Source organism: Heterocephalus glaber, unplaced genomic scaffold (genome assembly GCF_053883595.1).
Source record: "Heterocephalus glaber isolate CG9 unplaced genomic scaffold, H.glaber_assembly_v1.0 deba00001504, whole genome shotgun sequence".
Lineage (NCBI taxonomy): Eukaryota > Metazoa > Chordata > Mammalia > Rodentia > Bathyergidae > Heterocephalus > Heterocephalus glaber.
In genome coordinates, this window is record NW_028258324.1 from 25,096,556 (window position 1) to 25,116,657 (window position 20,102).

The window sequence follows — 20,102 nt, forward strand, 5'->3', positions numbered from 1 at the left end:
TGAACCAAGATACCACTATATCTTAATCCAATCTGTGACTTAAATTACTTTAAGAAGTTTGGTCAGGATTTTTTAGGATATTTTTTTGTTTGCTTGCTACTTTCATGGCATTCTAAAATAGTAACTTTTAAAACTAATATTTAGAAACAGCTTTTCAAATCCTGTTAATCCTGAATTTCTGAACTTTTATAAATTCCTCTTATTCGTGATGGCAAAAGCTGCCAATTCTTTCTTAAATTTATCTTGTCAAAATTACTAATGGCAACCAACACACACTAAAGTTTTTTTTTCCACAACTCCATTCAGAAGAGCTCTTTCTTTTTCAATACATAGAAGCTTTGCCTCTCAAGTTACTCCACCTGGTAGTTTTCCAAATGACTTGCCAAACAGTAGGAATTTCCATGTCTTCTGTCTTTTAATATCAAGCTCACCAATTAACTCTTGCATTCATCTGAAAAGCTAATTTTTGTTTTTTAAAGTGTCCCAAATTTCAGAAGTTAACCATTTTAAAAAATGCACTTTTTGCTTGTATTAGAGTCTGTTGTGTATTTGAAAGCTGTTCTGAGATGGTTTCCAGTAATTTGACTCAGGAATTATTTACCTAAAGTCACATATGGGAGTAAAAGGAATATGGAAGGTTACACAGGACATTTGTACGAGGGTTCCTATTGCTGACTCTAAACACCAGACATACAGTCTAAAAGAGGGAAGTTTTGTTTTTCCTCATGATTTCACAGGCTTCGAGTCATGGTCAGCTGGCTGCAAGAAAAGAACGTCATGGCAGAATGCTGTAATGGAGCAAAGCTGCTTTATTCATGGTTACCCAGAAGCAGAACAGGGGAAGAAAACCAGAGAGGAAGGATCAGGGTACCAGATATAGACCCCATGGCCATGAACCCATGAGACCACCCAGACACACCAGAATTGTGCTTTACCAATCTCCCAGGCAGCTTCCAAGACCACCAAGTTGACTGGCCTAACCTTCGCAACATTGAATGGTTCAACCCAGAATTAGCGCATCATTTGTTCGACTTCTACTTGGCCATAACTTAGGCACCTAGCCCCAGCTACATGTCAGCAAAGCTGGAAACAACTGCCTTCTTATTTGACAGAAAAAAATTAACATAGTAATTTTATGTGTATTAAAAGCCCTCATACTTTTATTGTGATCATAAACTTGAATGTGATAATTACTGTACTTCACATTTACTCTTTTTTTTTTTTTTTTTTTTTGGTAACGGGGATCAAACTCAGGACCTTGCACTTGCAAGGCAGGCAGCGGAACCACTGAGCTAAATCCCCAGCCCCTTCACATTTACTCTTAAAAGATAATTTCACTGAGTACAGAATTCTAGTTTGGCATTTTTTTCCTTTCAGCAAATTGGAGTCATCATCCGTTGACGTCTGCTTTCCATTGTGACTGTTGGATGGTCAGCTGTCAGTGTAACCACACACTTAAGTTATCTGTCAACTCTCACTTCTTACTTTTGAAGAATTTCTTTTAAGATTTTTCTTCCATAGTTTTATTTTATTTTAAAAATATTTTTCTTAGTTTTATAAGTTGTAAAGTCAAGTACTTATATTGATTTTTTGTACACACTGTACTTTATGTAATCAAATATTCAATTGAGATTCTTTTTATGAAATTATTTCAATTAATAAAAGAATGATAGACATATCCATTTTATAACTCCTAACCTACAAATGAATTTTGGCAATGATTAATTTCTTTTACTCTTATTTAACAAATTACTCCAATCCCTAGTGAATTAATACAATCTTATTTTGCTCATGATTTTGTGGACCAGTAATTCAGGAAGAACCTAGGTGAACATTTCTCCCTATGATCTCTCAGTTGCAATCAAATGTTAGCTAAGGCTATAGTGTTCTGAAGACTCAAGTGGACACATGTTTAGCTCACTGAACATGGCTGAAAGTTGAAGGCTAAAAGCTGTCTTGATTGAGGGCTTTTATGAGACTTAACTCAAAAATCTACAATTGTATTCTCCAGTATGGCAAGATCAAAGCAGTCATTCTTACGCAGAAGCAGGCTGCCCTAAGAGCAACATTTCTTAGCCTTGATATACTGGCATTTTGGGCTGAGTGAGTCGTTGTATTTGTTAATTCCCTGTTCCAGCATTTGTAGCAGGTTTAGCAGAATCCCTGTCCCCTACTCACTAAATGGTAGTAATACTATGCTCCCAGCTATGATAACCAAGGTTGACTTCATACATTGCTATATATCCCTAGGGAAAGTGGAATGGGCGGGGGGGTCGGTTTTGAGATGGGTGATTGCCCTGGAAAGAGCACTAAAAAAAGAAAACAAGGCAAATGAAAGCTGAGTGAACTTTTGTGGCCTAGTTTGGAACATCTCACAGCATTGTAACACTGTATTTCACTGATTTCAAAAAAATCATTAGAATAAGCTCAGCTTCAAGGGAAAAGTAAATACATTCCATATTTTAATGGGAGTATTAAAATATTTTCCATATGTTTTAAAGTATCTCCAAATATTCACTGATATCAAAAAAGGAAGAAAAATGAAAACTGAAGAAAAATAGGGTTTTAATCAATTAATCAATGTGATGAAAAAGTCTAATTGTTAAAAGATATAGTTTGTTAAAAAGATAAAATTCAAGTCAAAAAAGATCAGGGAGAAACCTATAAGTTAAAAGAGTCTGGAGAGATGTCAACCACTGCACTGCATATATCATATTTTAATCTGGCTTAATGCAAAAACAATCAGGAGACAACTAATTTAAATAGTGATTTATCTTCTTCATAATAGTAAGAAATTTGATGATGATATTATGGTTTTATTTCAGAAAAGATTCTTTGTACTTTAGAAATATATCCCAAAATAGATGAGGTTGAAATAATATGATGTCTAAATGCTAAACATCTAAATTATCCTAAATTACCCTAACTGGGCAAGGGTAAGGGAGAAGACAGTTGAATTATTTTTAAAAATCATATATATTCATGAGTCATCAGTTCTATTATTTAGAAAATGGTCATAGCTTTACTTAAGTTCAGCATAATTAATTTTTCTTTATTGTTAGGTCTGTATTTTTACAGTAAAACTTCAGAATTTTAAAAAAAGTTCTAAACTTACATTCAAATTGTAATGCATGCATTCATGATATGAAGTTTTGAAAATGCGGAAATATTTGGATGAAAAATAGCAATAATTGAATACTTAAAGGAAATTAATGTTAAATTATTTAATGCTTTGTTTTGGGAATATTCCTATTTGTAAATGCAATTCAAACATAGCTAGGTAACAGTCAATATAACATTTTCTCAGTTGCAATTATATGATCATATTTTTCATATCATTTGAAATTCTTCAATAAATTTTCTCAACAAAATTTTAGACACTGAGTTACATAGATTATTCATAAATGAGATAATTCTGTCTTTTTCTAAAAAAAAAAACTATTATGTGATAATTTTTTCTTCCCCATCGTATCTACTTATTGACTATAGATAATGCAGATTTAAAACTGTTTTCAAGGCACAATTCATTTATTTTAAATGCTTTTAGTTGTTTATCCTGGAACTTTTCAGACAGAATTTGTAATAAATTCATTCACCTTCAAAATTAAATGTCTTTATTTCTGATTTCTTGCTTTTTATGCTGACAAAATTTCTAACAATTGTTAAATAATAATAGTGCTAGGAATTATATTTTTAAAACTTACATTCTCCAAAATTTCTTTATCCACATCTAATGAATAAGCTGAGTGCTTCCAATCCCAAGATTTCATTTCAGGTTTTGCTCAGGTCTCAGGAGATACAGATTCACAGAAGTCTGTGGTCCAGAACAGCATCAAGAAGTTTGGCAGAGCAGTGAGTTAACTCTGCCCACAGAATAGGATCCATTTTATTCATGATATTTGGGTCAATTGCAAGAGAATTTGAGATTGATCCTCAAAGCCTTACGTTTAGAACGTCTTCAGGGGTTTATTATGATGATAGCTATGAATGATATTAGAGCTAGATACCTGAGATAAACTCAGGGACTGAATTCAAAGCCTTCAGGATACTGGAAGCTATAACAGCACACAACACAACCACAACCAAGATTTTTAAATGATAAACATTTGAAAACAGTTTCTTACCCTGGGGTCAGATCCCAAAGAGAAAAACAACTAATCACTAAAATAAGTGACAAACTCCATAGAAGTAGAGTTGTGGCTCACAAACTACCTATTCTGGACATCGGGGTCAGTAGCCAGGCATGGGCACAAAAAATAGAGACAGATGGCGCTTTTGTACCTCATTAAAGGCAAAAGAACAGTCATCCTACAAACCTAGCATATTCTTTTCTTAGTCAAAGAAATGCTTTCATAATAGTGGAAAAAATCAGTCAGTTCTTACTTCCTACTTTTGAGTGCCAGATATCTGATAAATTGAATACTGAACAAAGTACCATTTAAAATTTCTCTTTGTCTTATAGAAAACAGACGCTAAAAACAGAAAGTATAACAGCTATTACACTTATTCTGACTCTATTAAATGTTAGAAAAAATTGAATCAAAACAATTATATACATTATCTCTTTTGGAAAAACTAGGTCTGGTTCATATAAATGAGTGAGTTCTTAGTCTTCCTATTTTTTTTTCTTTTTCCTTTTATATCATATTCTGTTAGCTAAAGCCAGAAAGAATAAAAATAATTATGGGCTGGATATGAATCTTAATCAGGGAAACTGCCAGTCACTGAAGGTGACTAACAAATTTCCTTGAAATGTACAGGTGTAAAACTGTAATTTTATTTTGTTCATCCATTCTGTGGACCAGATAATGTAGACATGGCCTTGTATGCTTTGCTCCACAATTTCTGGAGTCTCCATAAGAGAGAAATAGTACGATAACATTTTGTTATCACAATGCAATGAAATAGCAACTAAAGAAACACACAAGTTTTTTTTAATTCTCCAAATACAAAACAGAAAACCAAAAAGTTATTTCATCTACAATTCCTAAAATTATTTTGAAACAACTGTTTGATAAAAATGGGGGAATTTCCCTGAAATTACAGGACTTCTAGAACATACCTAAATAAAAATACTATATATTGAAATCTGTAACATAATAAATCAGTTATTTAATGAAAATACATAGCCTTGCATAAGTGTATCAACAAAAATTATACAAAAATATTTTTCTGAGTTTGACACAGAACATAAAATTGACCAAAAGAAAATAATAATCATAATAAAATAAATTATTTAAGTGGAAATTTTAAAACAGTAGAAAAATGGTGGTTCCTGAACAATAAAACAAAACATCAGCAACTTAATTTTTAAAAAGAGTAAAAGCACAAATAAAATAAGAAGTAATGAGTGAGAAATAATCATTGAAACACACTCATGAACAACACATAAGTGTATGAATATACAGAGCCCGCCAAAAAATGTATAAGCATTTCAGAAAAAGATAAACTTGTACAAATATTTTCATACTAAATGTATTGAGACATCATGAAATTAATACAAATTACCTTGGCGTCTACGATTACAAGAGGTACTCAAAGTGGTGCCCATTAGCTTCTGGATATTTATTAGTACAGCAAAATGCTGGTTGGGAACTGTGGTCATTGAAATTGCTGCATATGCGTTTTCAGTTTCCTTTCTAAGAGCCTGCAGTGTAGTGGGTTTCTGCCATATACTACATCCTCTATGGTCTCCCATATGAGGGTAACACCATCTGTTGAAAAAACATCGTACTATTTTTCTTTTCCTGAAGTGTGTACACAATTTTTGGTGAACTCCGTGTATTACTTATTTTTATAAATCAAGGCAAACATATTTGGAAATGTACACAAATGGGTAACATATGATAATGCATTTTAAAAAACTGATTACAGCAGAAATAGAAATTTTAAATAAAGCAATTTCCATAGACAAAAGAAAAAGAGTCATTATAGTACTATTCACATAAAAGCATCATGGCCAGAGACTTTCAAAAAGAAATTCTACATAACTTTCAGAGACTAGACAATACTAATATGATTAATACTAATACTGGTTCAAGCCTAAATTTAATGATGTCATCACAAAAAATAAAACTATGGGTCTACTCACAGAATATAAATATAAAAGAATCCTGTAGGAAACTGATTTTTAGTCTTACTGGTTATGTTCAATATAAGTTTTAGACATATTCATTTTATGTCTTTAAAGTTATTCTTCAAAAGTTTTGAGTAATCCCTCAAGATGCCAAGTGGAGTCACCTAACAAGACTGGACAAACTGGATTACCATAAATGTCCCATGTGCTATTGAGGAAATTAGAACATACTTTCTTTACCCTCAGGATAAATCAAATGTTAAACACTTTATTCTGTTTCTCTAGTTCTTCTCCTGTGCTTCAGTTATTTTCTTGATTTTTGTTTCTGATTTATACATCATCAATGTGTCATTTTCCATTAGTGGCAGCAGTGATTGGAAGTTTCAGTTTATGATTTTTTTTGCAAGGCTTGGAAAACTGTTTTTGTTAAAGGCCAGATGGTTCACATTTTCAGATTGAATGCCATATGATCTCTGTTGCAAATACTCAAATCTGGCACTGTAGTGCTGTTTTTATCCATTTGGATGGCTGGATAAAACACCATATATTGGATAGCTTATAAACAACAGAAATTTATTTCTCACAGTTCTGGTAAGTCCAAGATGGTAAGTCCAAGATAAAAGTGTCATCAGGTTTGGTGTCTGTTGAGGGCCCATTTTCTGTTTCCTACATGGTAGCTTTTCACTGTGTCCTCACATAGCAGAAATGAAAGGTTTCTCTTCACTAAATCCCCTCATGAAGGCACCACCTTCATGGACTAATTACTTCCCAAAGATGCTAAAACCACAACCTTGGGGGTTGGGTTCAAACATACATGGCCTTGGGTTGGGTAAGGACACAAGCATTCACACCACAGCAAGTTCAAAGGCCACCAGAGATAATACATAAATTAATAAGTGTGGTTGGCTCCAATAAAACTGTATAGATACTAAAATTTTAATATCTCATAGTTTTGATATATGCCAAATGTTATTCTTTTGATTTGTTTTCACTCCTGTAAAAAAATGTGGAATCTCTTCAACCAGAAATGAATAATATCCCATAGATGCACTGGTTTGCAAACTACTAATCTCACCATTTGGTGATTACAGTAACTGGTGATAGACTTCTGTGTTTGATGAGAAACAGAAGAATCTAGATTTTAATCTTTTTTATTATTTCTCAATTTTGATTTTAAATTGATTTTAAAATTCTGTACTCACTGGTAAGAACAGTTTTCTAATATGTGGAACAACATGCTTTTATGTTCACATTAAACCTGTGATTGAGTCTGTGCAACAGAAACTATGGTGGTCTTTGTATATCTTCTCTATACTTAAGCAATGTGTTTTTCTTTCACTATTTTTCTACCCTGGGAGCTTTTAATAAATTACATTATAATATCCCTTAAATTAAAAGAACTTTATTGGAAACTGATTGTAGAAATAAATAAGAATTTCCATAAATAAACCATTTTAAAATTTCCAAGAAAAACTAAAGTTTTAATATGTTAAATACTACTAGCTAGTCTTAAATTGAGTCTTCACACTACTCTTAAAGCTAGACATTCAGGAATATCCTTTTTAAAGAAATTATTAGCACAGAAAGAATTTGACAAATACATTTTTTTATTTAAAAAATAAAACAGCTATATTGTTTCCCTGACTTGTCAGTGTTAAGTATTATATAACAAACATTTCATTTTACTTGGATTTTTATCACATAGAAAGTGATAATCTGGAAATCATAAACTCATACAGATTTATGCATCAATTAATGAACAATTATTAAAAAAATCTGTGTTAAGTAAATTAAATTGCAGTGCTTATGGATTTTTATATCAATACTAATTTATAGTATATCAATCTTAAAAGCAATTTCTAAAACCTCGGATTAATGTTAAATAAAGAAAATTACTAGGTTAATTCTTGATATGTATATATTTTCCAAATGAGATGGAATACTGCAATATTAATCATACAATTCATTTATTTTAATATACTTTTGTTTTTTGTTTTTATATGTCATAGAGCAGAAGTCCCCAACTTTCTTGGCACCTCAGGTCCTCTAGTGTTAAATTCTCATGAGAAGCACTTAACCTAGATCACCTTCACAGTAGGGTTCACACTTCTGTGAGAATCTTATCAGCACCACTGATCTCATAGGAGGCAGAGCTTGAACTGTAATGTGAGCAGTGAGGAACAGCTGTAAATACAGAGGAAGCTTCCCTTGTTCACCTACCTCTCACCTCCTGCTTTGTGGCCTGATTCCTAGCAGGCCATGGACCAGTGCGAATCTGTGGCCAGGGGGTTGGGGACCCCTCCTACAGAGAGTTTCTATCTTTGAGACATAGATTTATCTGTTTTGATTTATAATACATGAGTCTGAAAAGAAGCTATATAATATGTTACAGTTTTGGTAAATTCAGACTGTGTTGATAAGATTGCTTCCTTAGTTTTATAAATGCCTATACCTAAAATGAAGAATATCAAATTATGACCCATGGGCTGTATTTGATCAGTCACCTGACTTTAAAGTAAGACTACTGCAACACAGCCACATCCATTAATTTAAGTATTGTCTGTGTCTGCTTTCAGATGACAACAGCAAGTTTGAATCATTGCAACAATGACTATATATTTTCTAGTTGGCTATTTATAGAGAAGTTAGTCAACTCTTTATCTAAAATATAAGAAATTATCCTATGGATCATATGTAACCCATATAGAATACAGATTCTATGTCTTGTGAAAATCATTTTATGTACTTTATGTTATCTGTACTATATCTTTGACTATACAAAAACATAGTTTCTTTCTTGATGGAAGAGCTAAGTTTCCTATCAATAATGTGTTCTTCCGTATTTATTTTTAAATGTTATACTGTCGGTTTGATTAAAAGGGCAGCTAAGTATGGTTTTTCAGACTCATGATCCTGTCTCAATCAAATGCCCACATGGCCTATAATAATTTTATTTGTGTTTGTAAGATTAGACCAAAATTGAGACTATATTTCTTAATTGTATCCACTGTGTAAAAGCTACAAAGGAAGAGTTGTAGAATCCACAAGAGACACTCAGTACTCCCTGAGTAAATTTGCATGCTTCATAGGCAATTCTAGAAGCTTCTTCAATGCCCTTTTAGAATATTACACTTTTACCATCAGAGAAAAGAATGATCAAAATCTTTATGAGACAGTTAGTGATTATACTCAATTAGAAAACATTATTGTCCTCCATTCTCATATTACTAGTTGCAGTTTTAAATGAATCATAGCCACTAAATGTTTATCATCTACAAGTAGTTTTTATATACTGGAATGTGTGCCTAAGGCTCTATTATAAATCACAGACCTGAGATTTTTGCCTTCAAAAACGCCAGTTTATTGGGCCGGGGATTTAGTTCAGCGGTGTCACTGCCTGCCTCTCAAGTACAATGTCCTGAGTTTGATCCCCAGTACCAAAAAAAAACAAAGCCAATTTATTGAGTGCGGTGATTCATGTCTATGAACCCAGGATTCTGGCAGGCTGAGGCAAGAGGATGCCAAGTGTGAGCCCAGTCTGGGCAACTTGGCTAGACTGTCCAAAAATAACAAATGAAATAGAGTTGGTGATATAGTTCAGTGCAAAGGTCCTGGGTTTAATTCTCAGTACTGAAAAAAAAAAAAAAAGGAAAAAAAAAAAACAGAATAAAAAGGCAATCTGAAAATTCACCCAAAGGACTGTAAGATACTAATTGATGTTTCAGAGAAGAGGCTCTTAGTACAAGCTCCTCTGCTGACATTATTAGATGACTTTCAATCATGCCATTGATCTGAGCTGGGATTTCCAGGACTCTAGATGGTTGACCCAAATCTAGCAGACAAGAAGTAAGCGAAAATCATCGAACTGGTTAGAAAAAGTGAACCATGTTTATTTATTTGGAATATTTCTAGTGCTATTTTTGTGCTTCTATTTTTAGGACTATATGATGAAATTCTTTTTCTTCTTAAATGGACTCTAAGGCATAATATAATGAATTACTTTTGTAAAAATGAAATGAAATATTATATGTAGGGAACAGGGAAAGGGGACGTTACTAGAACCTCTGAAGTGAGTCCTAGTCTCCTGTGAGCCACAGCAGCACAAGGTGAATTAACTTATTATGCAGGAAAGGTAGAAAAATGAGACTTTGAGAAAAAGCTGAGCTTTGGGTCTGATCAGTGCTGCTCTGGGCAGCAAAGATGAAAACTCCCGAGCTTGCCGCATCTTTTATTCCATACATTGAGAGAAACAAGTATAACAAATGACTCAGGACAGAGAGTTCAGTACATGGGGATGAACGAGGTGTAACAAATGACTTGTAGAGAGTTCAGTACATCGGGATAAACAAGGTGTAACAATCCAAGGACAATGAGGAATTGAGTAAATGAAGATTTTGTTCCTCTCAGGATGACTTCAGCTGGTGTAATCATGTCCTGGAGCATCACAGCATTGCTGGATCATTGAGGTCTCAGTTGTGACCAGGGGCCAAAATGGAATTATGTCTCAAAATGCCATAGCTGGCCTGTAGGCAGGAGAACTAGGATTTTTCCCTAAAATTATGTAGCATTGCTCCCAACAATTAGGTACTGATATTTGGTTCTCAGAAATGTTTACTGAATATGTTCTTCTATTCTCATGGCAATAAAGTCATTTAAGTAAGTTCAAGTAGAATTCATCTTCTATTTTATCAAGATATAATTCCACAAATGGATTAGGCTACCAAAAGCTTTAGTGACATATCTAAAATTAATTCTCATTTAATCAGTTATGATGAGTCACTCCTAAAAATGAGTTTGATTACATACATGGAGACATGGTCTAAAATGACCTACCAGAAATACTGGTATGATGTCTGTCCAAGTTTGCTACTCTGATATGTAGTAAAGGTTAGTCCCTGTCAGGCTAGAAACTTTAACAAGTTGTGGAAACCTCAAAGAGATGAAAATGCCCCCAATCTGTAGATAGTCCAGGTTAAATCTATTAGAAAACATTTTTGGGAGTTGGTTTATGGACATTATGATACCAAATCGAGTCTTTTATAAGTTAAGGTAATTCTTTTGACTTGAAAATCTTTGAAAACTTCCAAATATGTGTTAGTTATATAGTTTTACTTATTGCTCAATGTTGCATACCTCTACATTTACAAAGTAATTCAAGGAGGGCTACATGGTTCATTACTACTCTTTTTTAATTTTTTGTACTGAGGATTGAACTCAGGACCTTGTGCTTGCAAGGCAGACGTGGTGCCACTGAGCTAAATCCCCGGCCCAGTTCATTACTACTCTTGATGCACCTATGTAAAAACAAAAAATAGAAAACACTGCAAATCAAAGTAGGACTGAAGCCACCTAATGTGTTAAAAACCGTTCTCTAATGAACGTTGTCTTTCTCCGTCTTCTGAAAAATTTGCTTATACACCATCTTCCCGTGTTCTCTAGGGGAAATTGCCTATACACTATTTTCCTCTGACCAATGATGAAAGATGTCTTTGTATCCTAATAAACTTCAAAATTAGCTATATCTTGGAAAAGAAATGAAAAAGACATGAGTCATGGCACTTTCTAGTTGGTAACTTAGATTTATAGAACCCAAAACACCCTGTGATCTAGAGAAAAGAGCAGCCCATGTGTCAGAAAAACAGGCTGTCTGAAACTGTAACTACTCTAGTGCCTGTTTATCTGATACACATCCTGCCAAAACTCTATATAAGCCTTGCAATGCCTAAACAAGGTGGTCCTTTTTTATGACAAAAACGGCCATATTGCACCTTGCTGATCTGTCTCTCGAGTCATTAACTCCTTCAGATGCCAGGAGACCAGATCCTTCACAGTTACCAGATAAACCTTTCTATAAATAAGAATAATTTTGACAGAGAGATTATTTATAATCACAAGGTGGGAGGGTGACTGCTTGGGAAAATTGTGAATGACATTTTAAAATGTCACAAAATAGACTATAAGCTGTCCTTTCAACGAGACAATGCTAGGCCTTTTATAGCCAACTCCGAAGATTTTAATTCCATGATAGTATGCATATTTGATAATCTTTAGATGATTTATTTCCCTATACAGTAGTGATTTAAGTTACTGTGAATTGATGAGTGACAGATGTTTCCTGCCCATAATAATGCAAATGAATTTTGATAATAGGAATATTATACATATAGATATATGTAATATATATCTTAATATACTTGTAAATATGTCCAATATAGTGTATGTATTTTAGAGAACAAAATTTACTAAAATTCATATAAATAAAATGAAGCTTTTATCAATAGTCTTCAAAAGGCACAAGAGAAGAAATATTGCAACTATAATTTTGGAAAAAATTAAGGCAACATGTAGAATAGACAATGATTGTATTCAGAATACATTAAAAAAATCCTATGAGGTCGTAAGGAAACAACTTTAAAAGTCATTTCATTAGGGGCCAGGGATTTAGCTCAGTGATTCCACCACCTGCCTCACAAGCGCAAGGTCCCAAGTTCAATCCATGGTACCAAAAAAAAAAACAAGTCATGTCATTAGTTATCTATTTGGCATATAACAACATTTCCCCCAAACTTAATGGCTGTAAAACAACAAACATTTATTATCCTAGGATAATAAATTGAGGAATTGAGGTGAAGCCTGGCTGAGAGGCTCAGTGTCTCTCCCAGAGCTGCAATAACAGTGGCAGAAACTACTGCAATCTCATCTGCAGACTTTGGTAGGGGTGGTCAATCACTCGTTTGGTTGCAGCATTCAGTTTTGGACAGCCTGTGGCACTGACAGTTTCCTTCCCTATAGCTCTTGGTCGCTTAAGAGCCTTCTCAGTTCCTTAACAAGTGGGCCTCTCCAACCAGTGCTCACAACAAAGTCCCTTGCTTAAACCAAGTGAATCAATTCTGTGGCTAGCAGGGAGAATAGGTTGAAGTTACAGAACTGACATATCATCATTTTTATTTTCTTCTGCCTGTTACAGGCAAATCACGAGGTTTAACCTTCATTCAAGGATAAGGGATTTCACAACACTGCAAAAAAATCACCAGAGTGTAAATATCACTAGAAAGGTTTCACTCAGGGTTCCTGGGGTCTATCTTAGAAGCTAGCTGCCACAATAAAAAAAAAAAAAATTACAGAAAAAAACCCTAAATCATAAGTTTAGTAAAAATTTTTTAAGTTAGTAATAAATGACGTGCAAATTAAAACCACAATTTTGCAGTTATTAAAGTAAAAGTATGACAATATTAAAAGTTGCCAAAATTTGCAGATATGAATAAGTATGAAAACGTAAATTAGTACTACTTTTAAAAATAATTTCTCATGGCATACTTGAAGTCAAAAAGCCTGCTGCAAAATACATATGCTAAAAAAATTTCACATGGAATGGGATTGACAGTAGGCTTCAACTCTTTCTTTAGCTGAGTGATAGAAACATATCTACTTATTTGCTTTTTTATTATTTTAATGTATATGTACAGTTTGTTGTATTATATGTACACTTACATCAAATACTTTTTTAGAATATTTTGCATTTTTAACTAATATCATTGTGTCCAGTAGGCATTAACCAAAGCAAGGCATGACTTTACAACATTAGTAGAAAATAAGTACCATAAAACCTTTACTATAAGTACCTATAAAAGATCAATTTTAGAGTTTATCATATTTCCATGAATGCATTTCCTCAATAAAATGAGAATAACAGAGGACACACCTCCAGGTCAGTGCACCACAGCTCTCAGCCCAGAGGAGGCTTCTGGGTAGGCGTGCCCGCGACTCCTAGCACAGAGGGGGCACCAGGAACAACACCTGCCTCCACCCCACATCAAAATGAGAAGACAGGTAAACAAGCCTCAGAACCAGACTTCCAGATCACCTACAGGAACCCCAAAGGAAAATGAGATGGAATACTCTGATACTCAACCACCTGGATTCCCTGAACTAGCAACTAAAGAGGATCTGGAAAAAATGAAATCAGAAATAATTTCTCACATAACAGCAAAGATTGAGCCCATAGTGCAAGACATGATTAATAAATCTAGAGAGGATACAAATAAAAAAAATAGAGGAGCTGAGGAACATGATGGAATGTCAACATAGGAAACAAACTGAATCCATAAAACAGATGCAAATGGATTTCCAGGACATTAAAAACTCCATTGAAAGTCTATGCAGCAGAATGAGCAATGTGAAGACAGAATTTCAGATATAGAAAATAAGATTGCAATTAGTGACCAGGAAAAGAAAAAATTCTTTAAAATTTTAAGGGACCATGAGAAATCAATCCAGCTGCTGCTAGATGATGCAAAGAAAAATAACATAAGACTGATTGAAGTCAATGAAGAAACAGGAGAGAGTGCAGATGACATAAAAAAAACTTTTACAGAAGTGATGGCAGAAAACTTCCCAAGCAGGGGAAAAGAATTTGACCTACAGATAAGAGAGGCATTCAGGACTCCAACTAGCCTTGATCAAAAAAAATCTACACATAGCCATATAATAGGATTCCAGAAACCCAACAGAAGAACAAAATTATACAAGCAGCTAGAGAAAAGAAATAAATCACATACAAAGGGAAGCCCATCAGAATTACAGCAGACTTCTCAGTGCAAACCCTCAAGGCAAGAAGAGCTTGGAGTGATGTCTTTCAAATCCTAAAGTAAAACAACCTCCAACCCAGACTGATGTACCCTGCAAAACTATCTTTTAAACTTGATGGTGAAAGAAGATACTTTCATGACAAAGAGAACCTTAGGAACTTCATGAATACCAAACAAGCACTCCAAAAAATTGTAGACAGAATCCTAGGAAAAGACAATGAGGATCACAACCCCAGGAAGCCCAGCAGAATGAATCCACCAGACACGACAAGAAAAAAAGCAAAGGGGGAGGATCAAACAAAAAGAAAATGTCATGACAATGGTAACTCAATACGTATCAGTTATAACCATCAATGTTAATGGTCTCAACTCACCAATCAAAAGAAATAGACTGGCAGAATGGGTCAAGAAGCAAGATCCAACAATATGCTACATACAAGAAACACACTTAATTAAAAAAGAAACTCATATAATGAAAGTTAAAGGATGGAAAACAATACTCCATGCAGCGGGAACCTGAAAAAAAGCAGGAGTAGCTATCCTCTTTGCAGATCAAGTGGATTTCAAACCCACACTGATTAAGAGAGACAAAGAAGGACACTATATCCTTGCAAAGGGAACAATCCAAGAGGAAGAGATGACAATCATAAATATCTATGCACCAAACACTAGTGCACCCAACTATATAAAACAAATACTAATGGACATGAAAAGTCATATATGCACTAATACAATTGTGGTGGGGGACCTCAATACCCCATTGTCACAAATAGATAGATCAACTAGACAAAAGCAAGCAATGAAACACTAGAACTCAATCAAACTCATGAACATATGAACTTAACAGATGTTTACAGAGTGTTTCACCCCACAAAATCAGAATACACATTCTTTTCAGCTGCACATGGGTCACTCTCCCAAATAGACCATACTCGCTTATAGAACATATTTAGGTAAGTGCAAAGTAATTGAAGTTATCCCCTGTATATTATCAGACCATAGTGGGACGAAATCAGAGATCAACAGCAAAAGAAACTGCAAAAACTTCATAAACACATGGAAATTGAACAACACACTTCTGAATAACCAATGGGTCATAGAGGAAATTAAACAAGAAATCAGACAGTTCCTTCAAATAAATGACAATGACAACACAATATATTGGAAGCTATGGGACACAATGAAAGCAGTCTAATGAGGGAAATTCATAGCAGTGAATACTCATATTAGGAAAACAGAGTGAGCCCAATTAAACAACCTGATGCTGAACCTCAAGCTTCTAGAAAAAGAAGAGCAGGACAATCCCAAAACTCATACAAGGGAGGAAATCATAAAGATCAGGGCAGAAATCAATGCAATGGAGACTAAGAAAACAATACCAAAAAATCAATGAAGCCAAGAGTTGGTTCTTTGAAAGAATAAACGAAATTGACAAACCCTTAGCCAACCTTATCAGAAAAAGGAAAGAAAAGGCCTGAATCCATGCAACTAGGAATGAAAAGGGTGAAATTACAACAGACCCAGCAGAAATCCAGAGAATCATCAATACCTACTTCCAGAACCTATAGGCCAATAAGATCGAAAACACAAAGAAATGTACAGATTCCTAGACGTGCATGAATTACCCAAGTTGAATGAAGAAGACCTAAAAATTCTAAACAACCCAATATCAATCAGGGAAATTGAAAATATAATTAAAAACTTACCAACCAAGAAAAGTCCGGGTCCTGATGGCTTCACTGCTGAATTCTACAAGACGTTTAGAGAGGAACTACTGCCACTACTTTTTAAATTCTTCAATGAAATTGAAAGGAAAGCAATACTCCCAAAATCATTCCTGGAAGCAAGCATCACCTTGATCCCCAAAGCAGAGAAACACCCAACGAAAAAAGAGAACTATAGGCCAATCTCACTAATTAACATAGATGCAAAAATCTTTAATAAGATAATGGCAAACAGAATGCAGAAGATCATCAAGAAGATCGTATACCCTGACCAAGTGGAATTCATCCCAGGGATGCAGGGATGGTTCAATATATGCAAATCAATCAATGTAATCCACTATATCAATAGAGCCAGGGACAAAAACCATATGATCATCTCAATAGATGCAGAAAAAGCATTTGACAAAATCCAACACACATTTATGATAAAAACCCTACAAAAAATTGGAATAGATGGTCTCTACCTCAATCTGATAAAAGCCAGCTATGAAAAGCCAGCAGCCAATATCATACTAATGTAATCCTTCACACTAAAATCAGGAAAAAGACAAGGATGTCCACTATCACCACTCCTGTTCAATATAGTTTTGGAAACATTAGCCATAGCAATTAGACAAGAGAAAGAAATAAAAGGAATAAAGATAGGAAATGAAGAAGTCAAATTGTCATTATTTGCAGATGTCATGATACTATACATAGAAAACCCCAAGAACTCCACCAAAAGTCTTCTAGACTTAATAACCAAATTCAGTAAAGTAGCTGGATACAAGGTCAACACACAAAAATCAGTAGCTTTCCTATACATGAACAACATAGTCACTGAGAGAGAAATTGGGCAAACAATTCCTTTCACAATAGCATCCAAAAATCTGAAATACCTAGGAATCAACCTAACAAAAGAATTCAAAGACCTCTTCTCTGAAAACTATAGCACTTTGAAAAAAGATATTGAAGGGGATATCAGAAAATGGAAAGACATCCCTTGCTCCTTGGTAGGAAGGATCAACATAGTGAAAATGGCTATACTTCCAAAATTGCTATATAGATTCAATGCAATCCCAATTGAAATCCTAGCAGCATACTTCATAGACCTTGAGAAAACAATAAACCTTTTTAAAAACCAAGATTTTTCCAAGGTGTCATATTCAAACTATTAGGCCAAATAAATTGAGTTGTGCTATAAACACAATCTTAAAGATGACATAGAGTGGACAGAGTTACATAGACAAGGTGTTTTTAACTTAGCAAAATATTAGGACTAAGTTGTTTGCCTTGTGTGACCTCTGAAAAGGGCTTCTGTTAGTGGTTTGAATGTGAAAAGTTCAGAAATGCTAATTAACCCATCTGGAAATTAAAATTATAAATGCTAGATTGATGAATGTTTCTGGTGTGCTTTGACATGTAGAACAGTGAAGATGTTGGGAATTTATTTTGGCAAAAGTGATTAGAAACTTTTCATATTTTCAAAAGTAATAACAAAGAAATCGAGCACAATGCAGTGTAATTTAGCAACATACTAATCTTTTCAAAGACAGAATGCAACTCAGCTAATTATATGATGCTACTAAGAGCAGTAATTTAAATGTTTTTGCAAGTTTGGATCTTAATAAATGAAAACTTCTATATATTGAATTATTTTCCTTTAAAAACATTATTTTAAATGTATACTACTTAGGATTTTAAAATATCATAATGTGGGGACATTGTATAGACTTTTAAAATTATTTTGTAAAATATGGGATAATCTGAACTCATATTAGTCAACTTAATGGTTTGGTTTCGATTTATTAAATGAGCAAAGTGCAAAACATTTGGCTTTTAAACATTTTAAAATTTTGATACATACTTAGAACTTCAGATGGAATTGCTCTTTTCCATTCAGCTAATACTTGGTATGTTTTGGAGAACATAAAGAAGAAAGCTTATTATAATATTTTGTATATAGTATTTAAAGTTTCATACACAGTAAATTTGGGAGGTGGGGGATGAAAAAGAGTTACCTGGCCTTTTCACCTAGGGAAGTCTATTAGGTTTGAGGAGTAAAGAAGGATATTACCAGATTGTTATAGTTGTGATGAGGGCAACTGGAAAGGACTAAAGATATCCCAGATATCCTAGATCTTATAAAACTATAATTGGTGATACCCAACTTAGTCTGGGGACTCCCAGAAGGCAGCTCAAAGGAAATGAGGAAAAAAATGAAAGAAAGGAAAGTATCTCGAAATAAGCAACCGTCTAAGACAGGAAACAGCACGACCTGATCGTGAAAGATAGTCCTGTAAAGAAATCCTGAAAGATAGTCCTGTAACTGGGGCACAGAAATGAGGGCAAAAATCGGGCCCTGCGAGGCTCTGGGTGCCCTGTCTCACTGTGACCTCCAACTTCTTTTCACACTACTTATTGCCCTCCAGCCGCACTAGATGCCTTCACCTTCAGGATCACCCTGGCCATGGTCCCGCTCAGGCCCTTCTCACTGATGGTCCCCCAGCTCAGCATTCTCCATCTCCCAGCTCTTTGCTCATCTATGTGCCCTTGAAATGTTTTCATTTAAATAACACATTATTAATGAGGACTTTCCTGACATAATACAAAATAAACCTCTCCCCTTCCTTGTCTCTTTCCTGTTTTATTCGGCTATCTACTACATATTGTTGGATAATGTATCATTTATTCCCGTTTTTATTGCCTGCTTTCTCTAGAGAGTAAAAGCAGATCCACGGGAGTGGGCACATCCTTCTATTTAGTTTGCCAGCTTATCTGCAATGTATGTGAGTATCCTAGATGAAATACAACACCTCCTCTACATTTGTGTTGAATGGAGGAATGAATGAATGAGCCATTCTGACCTCTCTAGGGAGGTGTACAGAGCTAATTGCTCCCTGATCTTAATTTGTAGTAAAACAAAAATTGAGGCAGCTTCTCCACTGTCTTCTTTAATTATTTACTATACAGTCCTAAATGTACTGTTACTAATTTTACACCAAAAAATGACATGTAATAGACATTATTTTTTTTCCTATTGTCTCATAAATGCAACTTTTTATGGTTTTGTTTGAGCCAAATACAAGGAACAACCCCAAACTGACATTGGTGAATAGGACTTACGAGTCTCTTTATACTTTCGCCCCTCTTCTTTTTTTTTTTTTTTTTTTTTTTTGTATGGGGAACTGAACTCGGGACCTTGTGCTTGTGAGGCAGGTGGTGGAACCACTGAGCTAAATCCCTGGCCCTCTTGTTTTTTGTTTTGGTTAGATTTGCTTTGGAAAATTTTGGCTGACAAGTTTTTTTTTGTTCAAGAAATCAGATTGTTTGCTATACTATTGGGTACAGATTATACCCCCTTGGTGAGGTATAAAATAGTCCTCTGCTTTCTATGTTTCTTTTTCTTTGGGGGGGCAGGGTACAGGGGATCAAACTCAGGACCTTGTGTTTGCTATGAAGGCGGCGGCACCACTGAGCTAAATCCCCAGCCCCTCTATGTTTCTTGTATATTTGCTATTGAGCTAAGACTCAATATCTACTCAGATTTAGTATCTGGTGAAGTGTTCTTCTGTCAACCAGCATTTAATATTTGGTTTTCTCTCTTTGTGCAAAGAAAGAAATCATTACAGTTACAGGCCACATTCTTTTTGCTCCTTTGTAACTCCTCATGCATTTTCCCTTTATCAGGAGTTTTCCTTATCCATGGCTATTTGTATGCTTTAATATATAGCT

The 20,102-nt window shown here is 34.4% G+C and overlaps 1 protein-coding gene across 1 annotated transcript in view; it reads right to left on the bottom strand.

Moving 5' to 3' along the window:
• LOC147825280 (endogenous retrovirus group K member 10 Gag polyprotein-like) overlaps nucleotides 1-4,201 on the bottom strand; it is a 106,387-nt gene extending 102,186 nt beyond the window's left edge. Inside the window, exon 1 of the mRNA XM_087186309.1 lies at nucleotides 3,705-4,201. The gene's annotated coding sequence lies outside the window, so the exon portion shown is untranslated. The remainder of the gene's footprint in view (nucleotides 1-3,704) is intronic.
• Between the last annotated feature and the right edge of the window lie 15,901 nt (nucleotides 4,202-20,102).